Source organism: Canis lupus, chromosome 22, assembly GCF_011100685.1.
Source record: "Canis lupus familiaris isolate Mischka breed German Shepherd chromosome 22, alternate assembly UU_Cfam_GSD_1.0, whole genome shotgun sequence".
Taxonomy (NCBI): domain Eukaryota; kingdom Metazoa; phylum Chordata; class Mammalia; order Carnivora; family Canidae; genus Canis; species Canis lupus.
The window spans coordinates 30,339,609-30,357,477 of NC_049243.1; the positions used below are offsets into that span (position 1 = coordinate 30,339,609).

General features: G+C 36.3%; 1 long non-coding RNA gene across 1 annotated transcript; it reads right to left on the bottom strand.

The window, feature by feature from the left end:
• Positions 1–1,588: 1,588 nt before the first annotated feature.
• On the bottom strand, positions 1,589–16,937 carry LOC111091752. Its single transcript, XR_005376037.1, has 6 exons — positions 16,641–16,937; positions 15,758–15,893; positions 10,534–10,652; positions 6,888–7,076; positions 6,611–6,703; positions 1,589–1,765 (listed from the first exon to the last, which is right to left on the bottom strand). It is a non-coding gene; the product is annotated as an uncharacterized LOC111091752 (long non-coding RNA).
• Positions 16,938–17,869: the final 932 nt, after the last annotated feature.

A 17,869-nucleotide genomic window follows, 5' to 3' on the forward strand; every position in this document is an offset into this window, starting at 1 on the left:
TAAATAACCTTCCAAATACCATTTTGAATGGGGAATTGCTGCTATACATTTCTTTTAGCTAAAATAAGCTGTGGTTCAATTTAAAGAAAACAGTCATCGTAGAGCTGGTATGGCTGCCAAAAAGTAGAATGTTACATATAAAATTAACTTTTAGGAGAAGATTTAAGATCCTTTAAGGACAAATTTATCTGCCCAGATAGTAAGTTTAGGCAATTGATATTATGAATAAAATTATTACCCATAAAAATAAAATGTTTTGACCCCTCAATAAAAGTTATACAATCATCTGAATAGCAGATGGAACAGAGTCCAGTAAAATAAAGCTTTTTATAAATTATCTTGGCAATAAATGTCTGTCACCACTCAGTTTTTTAAAAAATAAAAAAATAAAGTTATATGTAAAATATAAAGTTATGTACAATCCAAGTAAAAATTAAAATAATTATAGTTTCTTTCTATAAAATAAGTTCAACACAAAACAAATTAGTGTACTGGACAATTAAATACCAGAGACAAAGCCAAATTAAATAAGCCAATAGAAATGAAATTGACAGCGATCTTTGATGCTCCTGTGTTATTAGTTCAGTTATTTTTTATATTCATTGTATTGAATAAAACATTATAATAGTCCATGTCTATTTTTTGCTTTGACTCTTAGAAATGTAAATAGAAATATTTGATTATACATTCATTCATAAATTCATTATACGTCTCTCTTTCTCTTTTTTCTTTTCTCTTGATATCTAACAAAATCCTGGTAGCTCTTAAAGGTGTTTAATAAATATATTGTATTTGCCCTCTAAATTAATTTCCAAGTATTGGGTATTTTCTATGAAAAAGTATAATTAATACAATCTTGGGGTTTTTTTAACTAAAACTATAACTGTTATAATCAATTGTTTTTTTAGTGCCTACCACTTACTGAGCATTTACTATGGACCAGGCACCATGCTAATCACTTTACTAATATTTGTTGCATTTAATTCCCATAGCAACTTCAGGCCATAGATAGTACTACTGAGGTACTGAAACCTAGAGAGGTTTAATGACTTAGAGGTAATAAGCTCCAGAACTAGGATTTAAACCCTTTTTTTTTTTTCTGACTCTAGATGAAGTTTAGCAACCAAGATTAGGCAAACTAAAACAGTATCTGGCAAAGGAAAGAAGACTCTAGAGAGGTTATGGAGAAGGGGTGAATTGGACAATGACTTTCTTTGGTATCCTTATGCCTCCCTTTATGCAACTCCTTCCTCCACCGAAAGAAAATCATCCAATTAGCTCCAATAACTCTGTGTAACAAAACTAACTAACCCCCAAGGGCTGCCTGGGTGGCTCAGTTGGTTAAGCATCTGCCTTAAACTCAGGTTACAATCTCAGAGTCCAGGGATCAAGCCCTACTTGGGCTCCCTGCTGAGCAGGGAGTCCACTCCTCCCTCTCCCTCTGTCTCTCCTGCCTCGCCCCCTGCTCATGCACACCCTTGCACTCTCTCTCTCTCTAAGTAAATAAAATCTTTTTATAAATAAATAAACAAACAAATAAATAAATAAATAATAGATAGATAATAAAATTTTAAAAACTACCCCCAAAACTCATTGATTTAAAACAATAAGTATTTACTTAGCTTGACTTTACAAGATAACAATTTGGGTGGAGTTGGGCAGAAAAGTTCTTCCCATGTTCACCAGGGTCATGCATGTGTTTGGTGGTCTGCTGACTGTTAGCAGGGGCAGCATGTAATGGAGCCATGTGTCTTCAGAAGGTAAACTGGTGAATACAGAGAAACAAGGTAGGGCAACATCCAAATGCAGAAGCACTCTTCAAAGTTCTCCTTTGTCCTATCTGCTATCCCATTGGATAAAGCAGGTTACAGAATCAAAGTGAAAGGGCACAACAAAACTACATGGCAAAGTGTTTGAATTCACAAGGTTGAAGAATTAGATCCATCAGTGAAATCAATATACCATAATCTACAACTTTTAATCTTACTTCTGAGACTCTTTCACCTTTGGCATTCTAAGTCTATGATTTCATAAGAACAGAGATGTATGGAAAATATAGATGATGTACCAGTATAAAAATGACCTTCTAGTACTGCCAGGACTCCGTCAGTGAAGAAGCCTTTATTATTTGCTACTCAACAGTGGCAACTGGACCAGCAGTATCAACATCTTGCAGCACATTGCTAGAAATTCAGAATCTTGGACCACACTCCAAGCCTACTGAATCATAATGTACATTTTAACAGGATATCCAGGTGACTTGTATTAATATTAAAGTTGGAAAAAACATTGCCTATTAGATTTATGAATCTGCTCTTCAATTTGTTCTCAGTTGTTTGCTAAGGAAATAAAACTAATATAATTAGAAGGATTTTTAACTGGAAGAATGGAAACCAAAAAAGGAGTTCAACTATCTAGTAATAACCTAATTTTTAAAACAGGCAAGACTTGGCATTTCACCAAAGAATATATACAAATAACCTAAAAACACATGCAAAGATGATTATTATCATTAGTCATTAGGGAAATACAAATTAAAATCATACTGAAATCCACCAGAATGGCTGAAATTAAAGAGGCTGAAGGAACTTGCAAGGATGGAAAGGACCTGGTGCTCTCAGAAAACTACCCTTGAAAGTGGTTTAGCAGTTTCTTATGAAGGTAAACTTGTACCTACCGTATGACCTGGAAATTCTACTTTGAGTACATGCCCAAAAGAAATGAAAGTATATATCCACAAAATTACATGTACAAGAATGTTCATAGTAGTTTTATTCATAATAGCTAAAATTGGAAATAACCCAAATACCCATTTACAGGAGAATAGATAAATAAAATGTGGTATAGTCATGCAATGAAATACTCCTCTGCAACAAAATGGAATGATAAACAAAACATAGGTGTATCTTCCTGACATCACATTAGATAAAGAAGCCAACTACAAGAAAAAACAGAGTGTATGATCCCATTTATCTGACATTCAAGGGCAGGGAAAATGAATCTATGGTTAGCTATAGAAATCAGAATTGTGCTTTACTGCATGGCTGTGGAAGATGTGGTATGGATTCATCATAAAAGAATAAGATCTGCCTACAATAATGATCAGCTTTTGTATCTTGCTTTGACTATTGGTTACACAGGTATGTATATTTGTCAAAATGTATTGGATTTTGCACATTTTATTATTTATAAATCAAACACCAATAAAGAAGTATGCATCTCTTCACAATTTCAAATCACATATTCCCATAGATCATCCCATTTGCAATAACCCCATGGGACCTACAGGGCAGGTATTATTAGGGACCTTACAGATAAGAACATTAAAGCTCAGAGAAGTGTCCTGAGTGTCTGTAGGCCTCTGGCCACTGTTTCATTTCTTTATGCTGCATTTCCATTCCAGCAGTAAATGGGAGCAGGGCCACAAGTACTGAAATAGAACGAGTTCATAGATTCAAAAGTGCTGAGAAGAACTTTTCTTCTGGGATAGCAGTATTTGAATACTAAGCATAGTCGTTGCATATCAAATGTAGACGAAAGTGTACACTTTCGTCTCTTGCCTGCTGTTATAGAAGATGGGGAAGCTTTCCAAAGAGGGAGATGGAGAAGACCCTAGAGAAAGGAAACTATTATTCTAGGAGAGTGGGCTTCCTTGTTTGGCTGGGCTGCTTGTTTCCCGTGGTTCATCAGAAGCAGGAGGGAGAGAAAAACATTATGGACCAGTACTGAGAGACTCAGAAGAAAATTACAAAGTCCTGTATCACAGCCAATCTGAAAAGAGATATTGAAGATATCCTTCATGGGAGCCTGGGGTCAGGCTAGCCAATGTAATTGGTGATTTCTATAGCCAAAGTGTCAGCAAGGAAACAAAAGAAATAGAATGGTGGTGGGTTCCCAGAGGTCAAGACAAGACAGGTCAGCTTTGGACAGGACAGTTTCTCTAGGCTCGTAGGCTGCTTCAGAACACCAGGTCCATTTCTGGTCCCCTGGCTGAGCATTTAGTCCCACAGCCTTGAAGCTAAGGTGGTGGTTTATTTGCTGGTGCTAATTTATATATGAAATTGGTTACTTACATATAACATACTAAACTGTCCCTTGCAAGAGAGATTGCTGATTAAACAAGAAGACATCCTTGAATATTTACCACAATTAGGTTTACACAGTAAATCTGAATATAGTTCATCTATATTGTTGTTCTGATTCTTTTAGGTGAAATCTAAATTGGAGCTGGCTTGCGAAAGCACATGTATATATACAGGGAGGTAAAGGTGTGAAGAGGTGTGTTTCATGTGGTAACTAAAGAGAGGAAATAGGGACGCCTGGGTAGCTCAGTTGTTGACCATCTGCTTTCGGCTCAGGGCATGGTTCTGGAGTCCTGGGATCGAGTCCCACATGGGGCTCCCCTCAAGGAGACTGCTTCTCCCTCTGTGTATGCCTCTGTCTCTCTCTGTATGTTCTCATGAATAAATAAATAAAATCTTAAAAAAACACTGAAGGAAAGAAATAAATTAGCTCATTGGTTCTTTATCTTGGATTCATACTAGTGTCATACCTGGAGCTTTTAACAAAATCCCATCATGCCTAGATCCCATCTCCCAGAGATTATAATTTAATTGGCCCAAGGAGATGAAGAAGTGAGGGAAGCATGACTCATAGAAGCTCCACAGGTAGGTCTAATGTGCAAGCCAGGGTTGAGAACAACTGAATCAGGCAGAGGAGAAAGGATGGTTATTCAAAAATGAGGCCCGAGTGCAAAGACTGGCACTCTAAGATGGGTTGGTGCCAACAACTCCTACAGAAAGAAGAAAAGCACTCAGACAGGTTGTCCCACTTTCAAGTCAGATGGCCAGTCAAGGGGGAAGACACCAGCTAACCCAAGGCCACGAAAGTCTCCCAAAGGAAAATAAAACATGGCCCCACAAGGGCTTTCATTGCTTCAGTCTTTGCTTATAGCATGTCTCATTGTGCTGCCACTTCTTATGGGAAATAAACATGGACACTCAGGCTATTGGTATGGAATCTTTGAGCTCATTATTGCCACACATCCCACTTCATCTTACAAAATGTAAATAGCAGCTTTTCTACTTGGAGTCACCTTGACCCAAGTTACCCAGATAAGCACCTAGTACCACACTAAACATATTCACTTTACTGATTCTTCTTCACTATGAAGTTGCATTTTCATATCCTACTAGAAATCAAAGAAATATGAATTATACTAATAAGATATTCTTAGAATCAGATTAGAGAAGATTAAAAACATAATACCCAGCACTGGCAACAATAAGGGAAAGAGGCTTTTTCATATTCTGCTGTTAGAAATCTAAATTTGTAAAACTTTCCTGGAGGACAATTTTTTTTTAATCTTGAGAAAAAACTTAAAAAGTTCAGAAAACCCTTAATCCAATGTCTCCCTCTGGAAATTTATCCTAAGGAACTAATTATGGATACATACACACATTTGTGTATCAGGATGATCATAACATTAGAACAACCTAAATATTAATAAGGGATTAAGTAATTAAATCACCAAGTCTGTTCCATAGAAAATGGAAAATGATATACAAAAGGATATTTATAGAATTAATCTATGATCAGACAAACAGTAGGTCATAAAACAGAATGTACAATAGAATCCTATTTTTTATTAAAATATATGTGTAGAAAAATGAATGGAGCTTGATAGGAAACTCTTGGCGGTGATTATCTGGGTGAAGAACTACTTTCTCCTTTTGTGCTATATCTTTCTGTTATATTTCATAACTTTAATTTTGTATTCCTTATATAATTAAGACAAATGGATAAAAACAAAAAATACTAAAAGCTCATATGACAAAATGCTAAAAGTTGAGATGCAATCTTTGCTTCTCTGTATTTTCAGAAATTACAACAAGGAATATGTGTTACTTTTATAATAAAAAGTCCCCCCAAGTAATTGTAATTGGAAATTAACTAATCTAAGACATTTCAGATTCTTCAAATAATTCAACTGTTCAGCTATTATATCTTCTTTGTTGAGCCCAAAATTATTTTTAAAAATAACTGCAAACAAAAACACCATGTATTAACACAAGCTTATTTCAGTTTAAGAGAGGAATAATCTGACCTTCCACTACTGACAGTCTGTTTGGGTTTTGAGAACTGTCCTTGCCATTATGTGTGGCTTTACAACTTCAGAGTAGAAGTCACTTGGACTTTTGTTCTGCTTGGGCGTTTCCCCTTTAAGCAAAAAGGAGCTTTGCTAACAATTTTGTCCACTATAACTTGTTCAGTCACATTTTTTTTTTTAGCCCACATTGAATTGCCCTAGTTCCTAATAATCCATACCCTATTAGGGTCAAGCAATATTCTAATTGTGTTGTGTCTGAAAATGTTCAGGTACCATTTAGTGCAGGAAATTGCATCAAAATATTCCCCTTCAAATTTCACATTCAGAAAAAGAGAAAGATATTTCAGGATTTCCAAACCTATCATCTTGAGGTGCCAAAGGCATGTCTTCTGAGAAGTGTTCATCAACTATAGTCTGAGAATATTGTTTATACAGAAAGTCAACACTCCCTCTTCACTTCTTTCTGTGGAAGAACAAGACATAATTTCCAGCAACAATTACCTGAGATCTCTGCTTCTGAACAGGAAACACGTCAGCAGCCCTCAGACTCACACGCTCTTATAAGACGTGGCATTGTAATACTGGAACCTATTTCTAAGAAAGAATCTATTAGGCATTTATCTGTATAGCCTTATTTTTGTTCTTATTCCACCCCTAATCTTGTGCAAGTTCTTTTGTCTAAAGGTTTATTCTCTGTAAAGAATTCCATGAAAATTCATCCACTCACCCATCCATCCACCCATCTATCCATCCATCAATTTAGGTTTTATTCACTTACCCCACAAGTATTATCAAACACTTCTGTATGCATAGTACTGAGGACATGATGTGGAACAAGTTTCAGTGTCTGCTCTCAGGAAGCTTGCAGAATAGTGATATCATTGTCTCTCTGCCCAGCTGTGGGTATTGGGTGGACCCAGGAGTTCTTCCTGAGATATCCTTTTATCTGGATGATGCCTAGGTTCCACTATAAAATATTTCCAATTGGGAGTGTGATTTTTTTATTTTTTAGAGACTTGATTTGTTCACTAGTTTGAGAGAGAGAGAATATGAGCAGGGGGAAAGGCAGAAGAAAAAGTTGACTCCCCACTGAACAGGAAGCCTGATATGGGGCTTCATCATCACCTGAGCCTAAGGCAGATGCTTAACTGACTGAGCCTCCCAGGCACCCCAGGAGTGTGATTTAAATGTAGACTAACACAGGTCCTAATTTAGATGAAGGGCATCTAAAACTCTGATAGACAAGCCACAATCTTTCTACCCTAGAGAACTTGAGGACAGAGTTTGAGATCATCACAGCCACTGGAAAATGCGTGTTTGTGTGTGTGTGTGTGTGTGTGTGTGTGTGGCAGATGGTGGAGGGGGGTGTGAATCCTGAAAAGGAGAGAGTCAAAAAAAGAGAATTCCAAATTTTGCTTATATATTCTGCCCAAATCACTAGCTGATCCCAGAAACATGCATGCACAAGACAGTCAAACCAAAGATAAAATAATTAAACTGATATAGAGTTTACTGCATAAGATACAAAGTTTGCAACTTTAGACCTTTCATTTAATTCCCTGCTAAAACAATGAAATCAGCACTGTTCAGAAGAATACAACAGAATCCAGAGATTCTAATACAATGTTCACTAGGTCTAGGATACTGTCCAAAATTACTAGACATATGGAAAAACAGCAAAATGTGACCCATTCTCAAGAGAATATATAAATCAACAGAGATTGACTTTAAGATGACCCAGATGCTAGAGTTAGCGAACAAGAATAGCTATTGGAGCTATGTTCAATAATGTAAAGTATGATGTAACTGAACACAAACTTGTCTTTCATAGGTATGTCAGGAAATAATCACTATCTTCTCTTAGTATATTATCAAATACTGTGTAATAACCTACTCTTTCTGGGAAATTATATTTATCTGTGTGGGCTATTATTTCCTTCTCTCACTAAAAGGCATTTCTGATCCCAATATTTCAGTCTTCTGGCCATAGGTAGGTCCAATGGTCATCATGTGATCCAGGCCAGGCCAACCTAAGTCTCTACCTATGATTTTTTATACTGAGCTTTGGAATAGAGAGTCTGAGATGAGACATTTAAAAGTTGTTGGCAGTCACCTTCCACATAAAGGGGAGAAAGTTACTCTACAGTAGAAGCAGACTGGATGAAGCTTCCTCCAAACAAAAGCAGAGTCCATAAGCACATGAAAGGAATCTTGATAGCATTTGAACTGATTCCACTTGTCCCTGAGTCCAACTGTATCCTATCCACTGGTTATATGAGCCAACAAATTTCCACATTTTTGTGTAATTTAATTCAAATTTGTATTCTAATAACCAAAAACTAAATGTTTTGTAAAATACAACCTAAAGAGCAGAAGATGGACAAAGAGAAGAAATCACAGTATCAAGATAATTGGTGCCTAGTACTTTCAGGACAAGGGGTAGCTTAAGAGAGATGCCAGAAAGCATAATGAAAGGATTTGCTTTGCACTTGCAAAAGACTTTTTCTTTCCACTTCCACTGCACTTGAGATAAAACACTGACAGAGATGGGCAGGGAACAGCAGTAGGAAGTGAAAAGTCTTTGGGAGGTTGCCAAGGAAACCACTCACTCATTCATTACTAAAGACTTACCATAGTAGAAGGAGTGTATAGGTTGCTAAGGATATAGCAATGGCAAAATAGACAGTGCCTCTCTTCATGGAATTTCAGCCTAGTGCTGTGTTACTTTTGAGAAAGAAGACTGTTACTGTGGCCCATCTTGAGCCAAGCAAGAAAGGTGTCAGCGTCACACCAAAAATTGGAAGATCCCTATGGCATGTGAAACCAGGCCATACACTAGGTAAGAAGTTGTTTGCAGTGTCCCCAAAAGAGAGATCAGCAGATAGCCATATAAACACATTGAATATCATGACACATCTTGATAAGGGGGAAGAGATATGCCTCAATGAGCAGGAACACAAGGGAGGGAAATTGGGAGGATGTTGATGGTGCTAGAAGACGTGTTTCTCCAGGTATTCAACTTTTAAGGAAGCCATCTCCACTCTCCTTTGTGCCAGGGTTGGAGAAGAGGAGTGGTCTACAGTTGTACGCGCAACATCCTTAGGGTCTGTCAAAGACACGGATTCACTTCTGAGCTCAAGGTCTCGGAGAGCACATGATCAGAACTTAGAGGTCTGAAAGCAGAATTCTGTAATGATTTGAAGGATCCTTTCTTTTTCCCCAGGATAGTTAAAAGTACTGCCTCTCACAGCCAAATTGAGCAGTTCTGTGGTTGCATTTTACAAGTAAATGAAATCTCACTGTCATCCCATGGTGTCAGCTGTCACCTAGGCCATCATCACATTCTGCCTGGCAGGCTGGGGAATGAGGTGCAGAACAACACATTTAGCTTTCACCAATGAGCACTGGCTCTTGGGCTCATCAGTCAGTCCTGGTATACTGCAAAGTGTTCTCAGGGGGGCTTTCAGCACCAATGTGTTTTCTGAAGGCACAATTCTATACGAATGGTGGAGAAAGTATCTTGATTTTATGATAAAATAAATGATCTTAAGATGCCTTAAGATCATCCAAATTGCCTATGTTGCTAACAAGCCCTGTCTCCTGTCAAGGCCATCTACCCAGGCATATGTTTAGCAGTCCTCAGAGTCTACCAACTCTAAGGTAAATTAACCTCAACAAAAAAAAAAAAACAAAACAAACAAAAAAAAAAAACCACAAAAATTATCTATCTATCCATCCAATTGTCTTATCTGTCTCTATCTTCCATGTATGTATCTATCATCAATCTATCGAGGGAGAGAGAGAAAAGAAAAATCAATATTATATAGAAATGACAGTAGGATACAGAGGAAGTCATTAAACTTTGGGGTCACTGCTATGAGCTTCAACACCAGCTTCAAACAAGGCACTTACAGAAATGTGCTCCAGATATATGTAAGCACATGAGTCACTGAAAAACAGATCTGAGCTACACAGATCAGCTATACAGGTCTTACTGCTGCACAAACAGGAAGCTATGGTTTATATAGGATGAATATTGTCCAGACATTAAATATCATGTTTTGAAAAACTTAATAGTAAAATAGGATTCTTATATAAAGTTAAGTTTAAAAAACACTCATTTGGGGTGCCTTGGAGGCTCAGTCAGTTAGGTGTCTGCCTTCAGCTCAGGTCATGATCCTGGAGTCCTTGGATCAAGCCCAGGATCAGGCTCCCTGCTCAGCAGGAGTCTGCTTTTCCCTCTCTCTCTCTTCCCAGCTTATGCTCTCTTTTTCAAATAAATAAATAAAAGCTTTTTAAAAATAACAAAAAACACTCATTTAAAAATCATGTTAATTTTGAAAGTATACACACTCATACACAACCATATACATGTGTATATACATTTTCCTATATTTGACACATATGTATAAATATTTATATACCTATATATGCACATGGATTTTGAGGATTTGTGCACCAAAATATGAATTCAGGGTTTTTTCTTCTTGGCAGATTTAGCAATAACTGATTCTTCATTTCTTCTTAACAATCTTCTACATATCTAAAATTGCATGTAATGAACACATGTTATTTCATAATCAGAAAAATATTACCTTCTTTTACCATCCGTTGGCTTTAGCTTGACAAGAAGTTTGAATTCATAATTAATTAGAAAAAGGGAAATGAAACTTCATAAAACTTTCTGGTTCATGAAACTTTCAACATGAATGAAAAATGAATACTTTCTATAACATTTCTGAAATGCTGATCTCTCTACTTTAGATTCCCACTTTATTAAGAGGGAAGGCCATGAAAATAATTCATCACCTTTTTCAAATACCTTTTTGCCTGATGCTCATTCTGAAATTTTTTGAAATAATTTAAGTTAGCAATACGAAACTCCAAAGGACAGCACACATGAGAGTAAGTTAACATCTAAAATGCAGAGCTTTGTGAATCAATAATTTGGTATTTAATCCATTCAGTTATTGTGACTCTTACTAGTTGTATCAGTACTGTACTACGGAGTCAAACAGGTAGTTTTCCTTGAAGTGAGGAAATGGACATTCATGATCACACAAATAAATGTAAACTGTGACTTTGAGAAATGTTCCTAAAGAAAAGAGGTAGCATAAGTGAGGAGGTTAGAAAGTATGGACACTGGTTGTCATTGATGGGTTATATATATACTACTGAAATGAATGACAAAACACAGTTTGGGATATAGATGGAAGCGTGGTGGCCTCTGAATGGCATCATGGGCCTCACTCTATGATCAATGATCCTCCAACAACAAAATCACCTGCTGCTCTTAAATTCATCTGGACAAACCATAAGTTCAATGTGAATGGCACTCCAGAACAATATGTACCTTATTCTACCACAAGAAAGAAGATTCAAGAGTGGGTCCCACCTGCAACACCTTATAAGTAAAGACAATGGAAATAGTTTAAAAATGTGAAATATGGGAAATATGGGGGTCTTCAGATAATTGCACTTTTACTGTTTCCTATTAACTTGATTAAAATTATTTGATTAAAAAAAATGTCAAAGGCCTGGGATTTGATCCTGTCTGCCATGTACAACTGTATGACTGGGCAAGTTACTTAACCTCTCTGTCCTCAGTTTGCTGATGTGTAAAATGGAAATTTTAAAAGTATCTATTTCATAAGATTGTTATAAATATCAATTGAGTCAATATTTAATATTATATTAAATACTATTAATTATATATACTATTAATTATAATAGTGTTTGACACATAGCAATCTCTAGCTGAATATTTCATAAATAAATAAACAAAGTAGTATACAGGTATTGAGAAGTTTAATGGGGAGACCTGACTGATGTGGTCAGCGAAGGCTTTCCTATATAACTGATAACTGAATGGCCAGAGTTATGTATGTGAAGGTCATGGAGTGTGGGAGCTGAATAAGATTAAGGTGGAATACACAGAAAAGTGAGGACAATGAAGGGCTTATTTGGCCACATTAAATATTTGGGTTTTTATTTTATTAAAGTATGACTGGAGGTTTCTGTTTGGAGGGGATAAAAATAACTATAGAGACTAAAAAACTGGAAGAGTACAACTGACAATAAGGAAGAGTCTGTTAGGAAACTATTACAATGGAAGGAAAATAAAACTCTTCCTAGTGCTAGATCAGATATTAAGGATGAGAGAAAGGGAAATGTCAAGATTAACTCTTGGGATTCTGGAACCACTGAGACAGGGACTGCTAGAGAAAAAAGAATAGACTTGGCAGATTGAGCAAGACTTTGAGATTAAATAAGTTGAGTCTGAGATGACTTTCAATTATTCAGGTAAAAATGTTAAGTAGGTAGTGAGTTATATCTGATTCTCAAGGAAATTACAAGGCTGGAATAAAATATCAAATGCTGTTGAGAAACCAACAAAGATTAACTACAAAATGTCCAAATTTAGCAACATGGAGGTCATTCTTGACCTTAGAAAGATTGTTTTCATTACACAACGGGATTAATTGAAACTAAATTAGAAAAATGTTTTATGAGATTGGACAGTGTAAAGGGATGAAAACATTGTAGATGGAAATTTTGGGGAAAAGAGGGATTACTGGCTTTGTTTTAATGGAGAAATACAAAAATGTTAAGAAACATCTATTTGAGTGGAAGATGTTAAATATGCAAAACAAAGTATAATCAATATCACAAGATTTCTAAGTAGTCAAATAAATAAATTAATATCAAAGAAAAGAGGGGAAGACCTTTATTGAAATCAACAGAGGAGGATAGGATGGATCCAGATGTAGGCTCCTAGCACATTAGCCACCTTGTGCTTATCCTACCCAATCAGCATATTAACATAATGGATCAATGTGATGTTCTGTGGGTTACTGAAACCACCCAGATTTCTTCATATCCTATTATAAGAAGAGGATGAGTTAACATAGGCATATGTAGGGCAAACTTATTAAGAAATGTTTTTCTCCAATCCATGAGAATATGAACTATTTCTGATCCTCTTTTCTATATTTTTAAGATTTATTTATTTATTTATTTATTTATTTATTTATTTATTTGAGAGAGAGAGAGAGATTACTCATGTCAGGGAGGGGAAAAGGGAGACGGAGAGAGAGTGTCTTAAGGAGACTCCATGCTGATCACGGAACCTGACACAGGGCTAGATCTCACAACCCTGAGATCATGACTTGAGCTGAAACCAAGAGTCAGTTGCAACCGACTGTGCCACCCAGGTACCTCTCCTTCTGATCCTCTTTTCTTATCAGAATACAAAAAATGCTGTCACCAAATTAATGGCCCAGGGTCATGTAACTGAGGCTTTATGGATCTCCTCTAGCAACAATGAAACATCTGGCACAGTATCTGCAAACAGGGCTACTAGTGTTTGTGTCTTCAGGGACCGATAAAGCCTGACCAGCAAACTTAGAGGAAATAAGGAAAGGATAGGGACCATAGCCCCACTAATCTCTGCCATACATTTACTACATTCTGTTCCCACAATGCATTAGCCAGCATTGGTATTTCTATTGTGGGGGCAATTTCAGAGATTTCTATTTGGCCTCCCACACTATACTACCTCTTTACCTAACAGGGAAGGACCCAGTGAAACAATTATTCCAACTATTAAGTTTGTCTATCTCAGTTATACATTAGGGAAATGACCATTGACCTGATGGTCCCATTGAAGGCTGGATTTTAGTCAGAATGCCACTCATTATCTGAACTTCATAAACCATCACTCTACAGGGAAGCCATGATGATGCTTTGAAGTGCCAACTCTGTACCAGACAGAGCATGGAAGCAGACAGATAAAGTCTCCATCTTCAAGGGGTTTATATTCTCTTTTGGAGAGAGATGTAGATTTTTTTCTTTTAAATGTAAGAAAGTTCTTCGCAACCAAAAGATTGTCCCTTCAAGAGAGTATTTTTCTCAAAAGAATGCTAGACATCAAATTATATGTTTATGGGATCAGCAAGTTATTTAAAAATTGAGCTAGTGGACATAGGCTATCACTGCGAAGAAGTCACACAGGAAGTAGCATTTTAAAGGGAAGATACAAATGTGTTAATTGGAAGAAAAATAGAAACAATGCATGAAGATATAAAATAAAGGTGATAATTAATGGAGTGAGTCCTGCAAAAGGGATTAGATTGTGAGTGAATAAATCACTGGTTTTGAGAAGGAAAATGGACTTTCTTTTTCATTTACAAGAATTGAGAATTTATAAGAAGTAAGAACAAGGTGACAAGGGGTGCCTGGGTGGCTCAAGTCAGTTAAGCTTCAGACTCGATTTCGGCTCAGGTCATGATCTCATGGTCCTTGGATCAAGCCCTACATCCAGCTTTATGCTCAACGGAGAGTCTTCTGGAGATTCTCTCTCTCTCCCCCTCTGCCTACCCACTCACACACACACTAGCTCTTTCTCTCTCTCTAAAATAAATAAATAAATCTTAAAAAAAAAAAAAAGAACAACATGACAGGTGAAAATGCAAAAATAATGTAAGGCAGGAAATAGCTGAGAGAATCGGAGTTGAACTTTTTTTTGGATGGTGTTATTCATCTTGGTGAAGATGAAAGGGGCTATAGATGGGTCTTTAGGTGTGAAGAGAAGGGCAAAAAAAATATATGGAATCTCATCTCTGAGGACCATGACTCCAAATCATAGCAATTGGTTCACAGGCTTTGCTGAGAGCTCATCAAAGGTTATGTGCCATGAATTTTTAGAGCACCTAATCAGCGTGAGTTTCTCCAGCAAACCAAGAGCAGAGAACATCGGAAATTCAGGTTGTAAAGCAAACTAAAATGAAAGTAAATAAACAAACACATAAAAAAATAGATGGCAAATATGATGGAAAGTCAGGGCATTTGATATACAAAAGTGTTATAGAAATGGATGATGACATGGTCCCATTTAGGCAGAGAATTCAGAATCTAGGAGAGAAGTCACGGTCAATTCATGATAACGTGACAGGCCAATGCAGAATAAGACAATTGGGAAGGTAGGAAATAAGAAGATTGTAGACAGAAAGGAATTGCAGACTCTGGATATGGGGTTACAGAAGCTTCTAGAAATATCATCAAGATGAGGCATTGATCCTTAATTAAAAGTATTGTATATGGTGAGGGTTTCAAAAAATACTTTCCAGTTTCAATTCACCATTTATTACAGATCTGTATGTGAAATCCTAAGGTGTTAATTAAAGCCTTTATAAACATTTGCATATAGTAATTTCACAATTCTTTGAGGAGATATGAAGAAGCACTTCATCTTTTGAACACAGTCTATTTTTGCAAGTGGTTGTTATCAATGTGAAGTTATAAAAAGGAAACTTCAGATGCCTTCTCTGTGCTGTTGGCAACAGTCTCTTGTTGGCCAGAAAAGGAGGATGATGTGATTGGATTACAGACTAGAAAATTCCTAAATGTGCCTCATGCTATATTTATGATGATTGAATTAAATTTTGTTACCCCCAGGGTTTGGTGATCAACTTGGAGAACAAACAAAAACTAAAGAAACAGAAAAGAACATTTTCTCCTCATGTTCTGCTTCTTAGTAGAGAAAATGAATTCCTAAGAGCTGTATTGTTTTGACTGGAAGAAACAACTCTGGCAAGGCAGCAGGTGGTTATCGTTTTGAAACAAAAAAATAACTGAAAATTCCCATACCTTAAAGTTCAAAATGTTCTTTTGAACTTAGTCTGATTGAGTATTAATGTCTCCTGAGTATTGATGTCTGTGGGTGAGCTCTGAAATGCTAATGACAATGAGTGACTTCATGGCTCTGGATCACATATTCAAAGTCCTAAATACAGAAGAAAAAAAAAGAGTAACTGAAGCCCTCTCTTAGCCTATGAGAGACACATTTCTGAAAGTAACATCCCCTGCCCACCCCCCTCCTTGGAAATACCAAATACAACATCTGGTTATATCAATTCCCTAAGAGCAATTTTACATCACCTGAGCAGCAAACACATACACTGAGGTCTCTCCAGAATCATCTACCTGTTACAGATGAATTACAGAATCTCAGACTGACTACATCCCTAGTCCAATTTGGTCACATCTCTACAGATACGGTATTTGGTTAATTTGTTTTTTTCTACAATGGGAAATCCCTTTTCTTCTCCTTTTCTGGAATGCAGAGAGGAAAAATTCATAGTCTTAATATGGTTTGGAAGTTCCGCAAAATACTTGATAGTCTGCTTTGATAGGTATAAAATGGAAGTAGATGGATTAAGTCCTCCAAATTACATAACACCAGGACACATCATTCTTGCAGAACACCATACTGTGTCCCAAGTGGTGTCATTCACATTACATTCTGTGTTGTGCAACATGGTGGCCCTGTGGAGAGCAGATGACAAATGAGTTTATCAGGTAAGTGTGCATGAGCAAATATTTGTGGGCAGAACAGGTTGTCTCTTCATGATAGCAGATAATAGTAGGCTAACACTTACATAGCACTGACTTTTGCCCAGCATTCTTCTACTCTTTATTATCTCATTTTACACATGAGGAAACTGAGTTAAAGAGAGAGAAGGTTCCTTACCCTCAGTCACAGTGCTCGTAAGTGGCAGAGCCAAGATTTGAAAGTAGTCAGAGAAAGTAGTCTGCCTCCAGAATCTGGGCTTGTCTGCTTTTCAGATAGAGAAAATAATAACCAGGACAACAACATAGTTAGTGAGATCTGCAATGAAAGAAATATTTGGGAGAGCACTTGATTTATTATCCAAGCCGAGTCTTTCAAAAGCAAGCACTGGATATATTTTCTAGTAACTCATAAAAATATAAAACAAAGTGAATTGACAGTGGCATCTGAGAGAGCAAATTCAATCATGTAGCAATTACTCCCTTCCTCTTAATATCATATCAAATCTTGCACACACACAAAAAATAAAGAAACCAGCTTTCTTTAGAGAGAGCATACTCTGCTCTCCATTTTTCCCTTTTTTAATGGAATTTAGTGAAAGAAAAGCATGAGCTTTCTTTTTCCATATGTTTACCTTTAATATAACAAGGTGAAAATAAATGATGAAAATGAAATACATGAAAATCTATATTTATAAAAAACAAAATATCCTAAAAGGAAGAGAATCACTGCTGCAGTTATTTTTCTATTGGTTTTATTCAGGTGCTTCCTGATTGTACTGTTTTGATTTTTTTTTTTTACTTATATAATAATGTCTAATTAAAGTAAAATTTTCAGGAATATGAGAGAACTTTTCAAAGTGTGTTATATAGAATTTTAAAAATATAATTTAGTATTATCAAACACAGAAACTGTTATCCTGGAGTTAAAACAAAGCACTGCTGATTTAAATGTGGCAGGCAACCATATCATATAGTTTTTTTTCTGCAAGATGTAACTTCTACTTGACAATGTTCATACATCATTCTCAGATTCTGACAGATAACATGATTGTAAATATTTTACAACCAAGCTAGTAAAGTATGCCAAGGTTCACATAAAAGAAACTCTGGCAATTGGTAAAAGGCTTCTCAATAAAATGGAACACCCTTACACCTCAAACAGCTCTGTTAAAGATTGAGAGATAAAGACATTTGGATAGAAATTACTTGGCAAAGTCAAAAGTAGCATTCAGCTTGGTTCTGCACCTAAAAATGAAAGTCACAAACATGAATGAGTAAAGACCTTATCTTTGGAGAACAAAGATGAAAGTTCCATACTAAAAGTTTTAAGAATTAAAAAATGGGGGGGGGGTTCCCATCTTGGTTTGAAAGTGCCCAAAGCAAATGCATTACAGAAAATTAAAATTG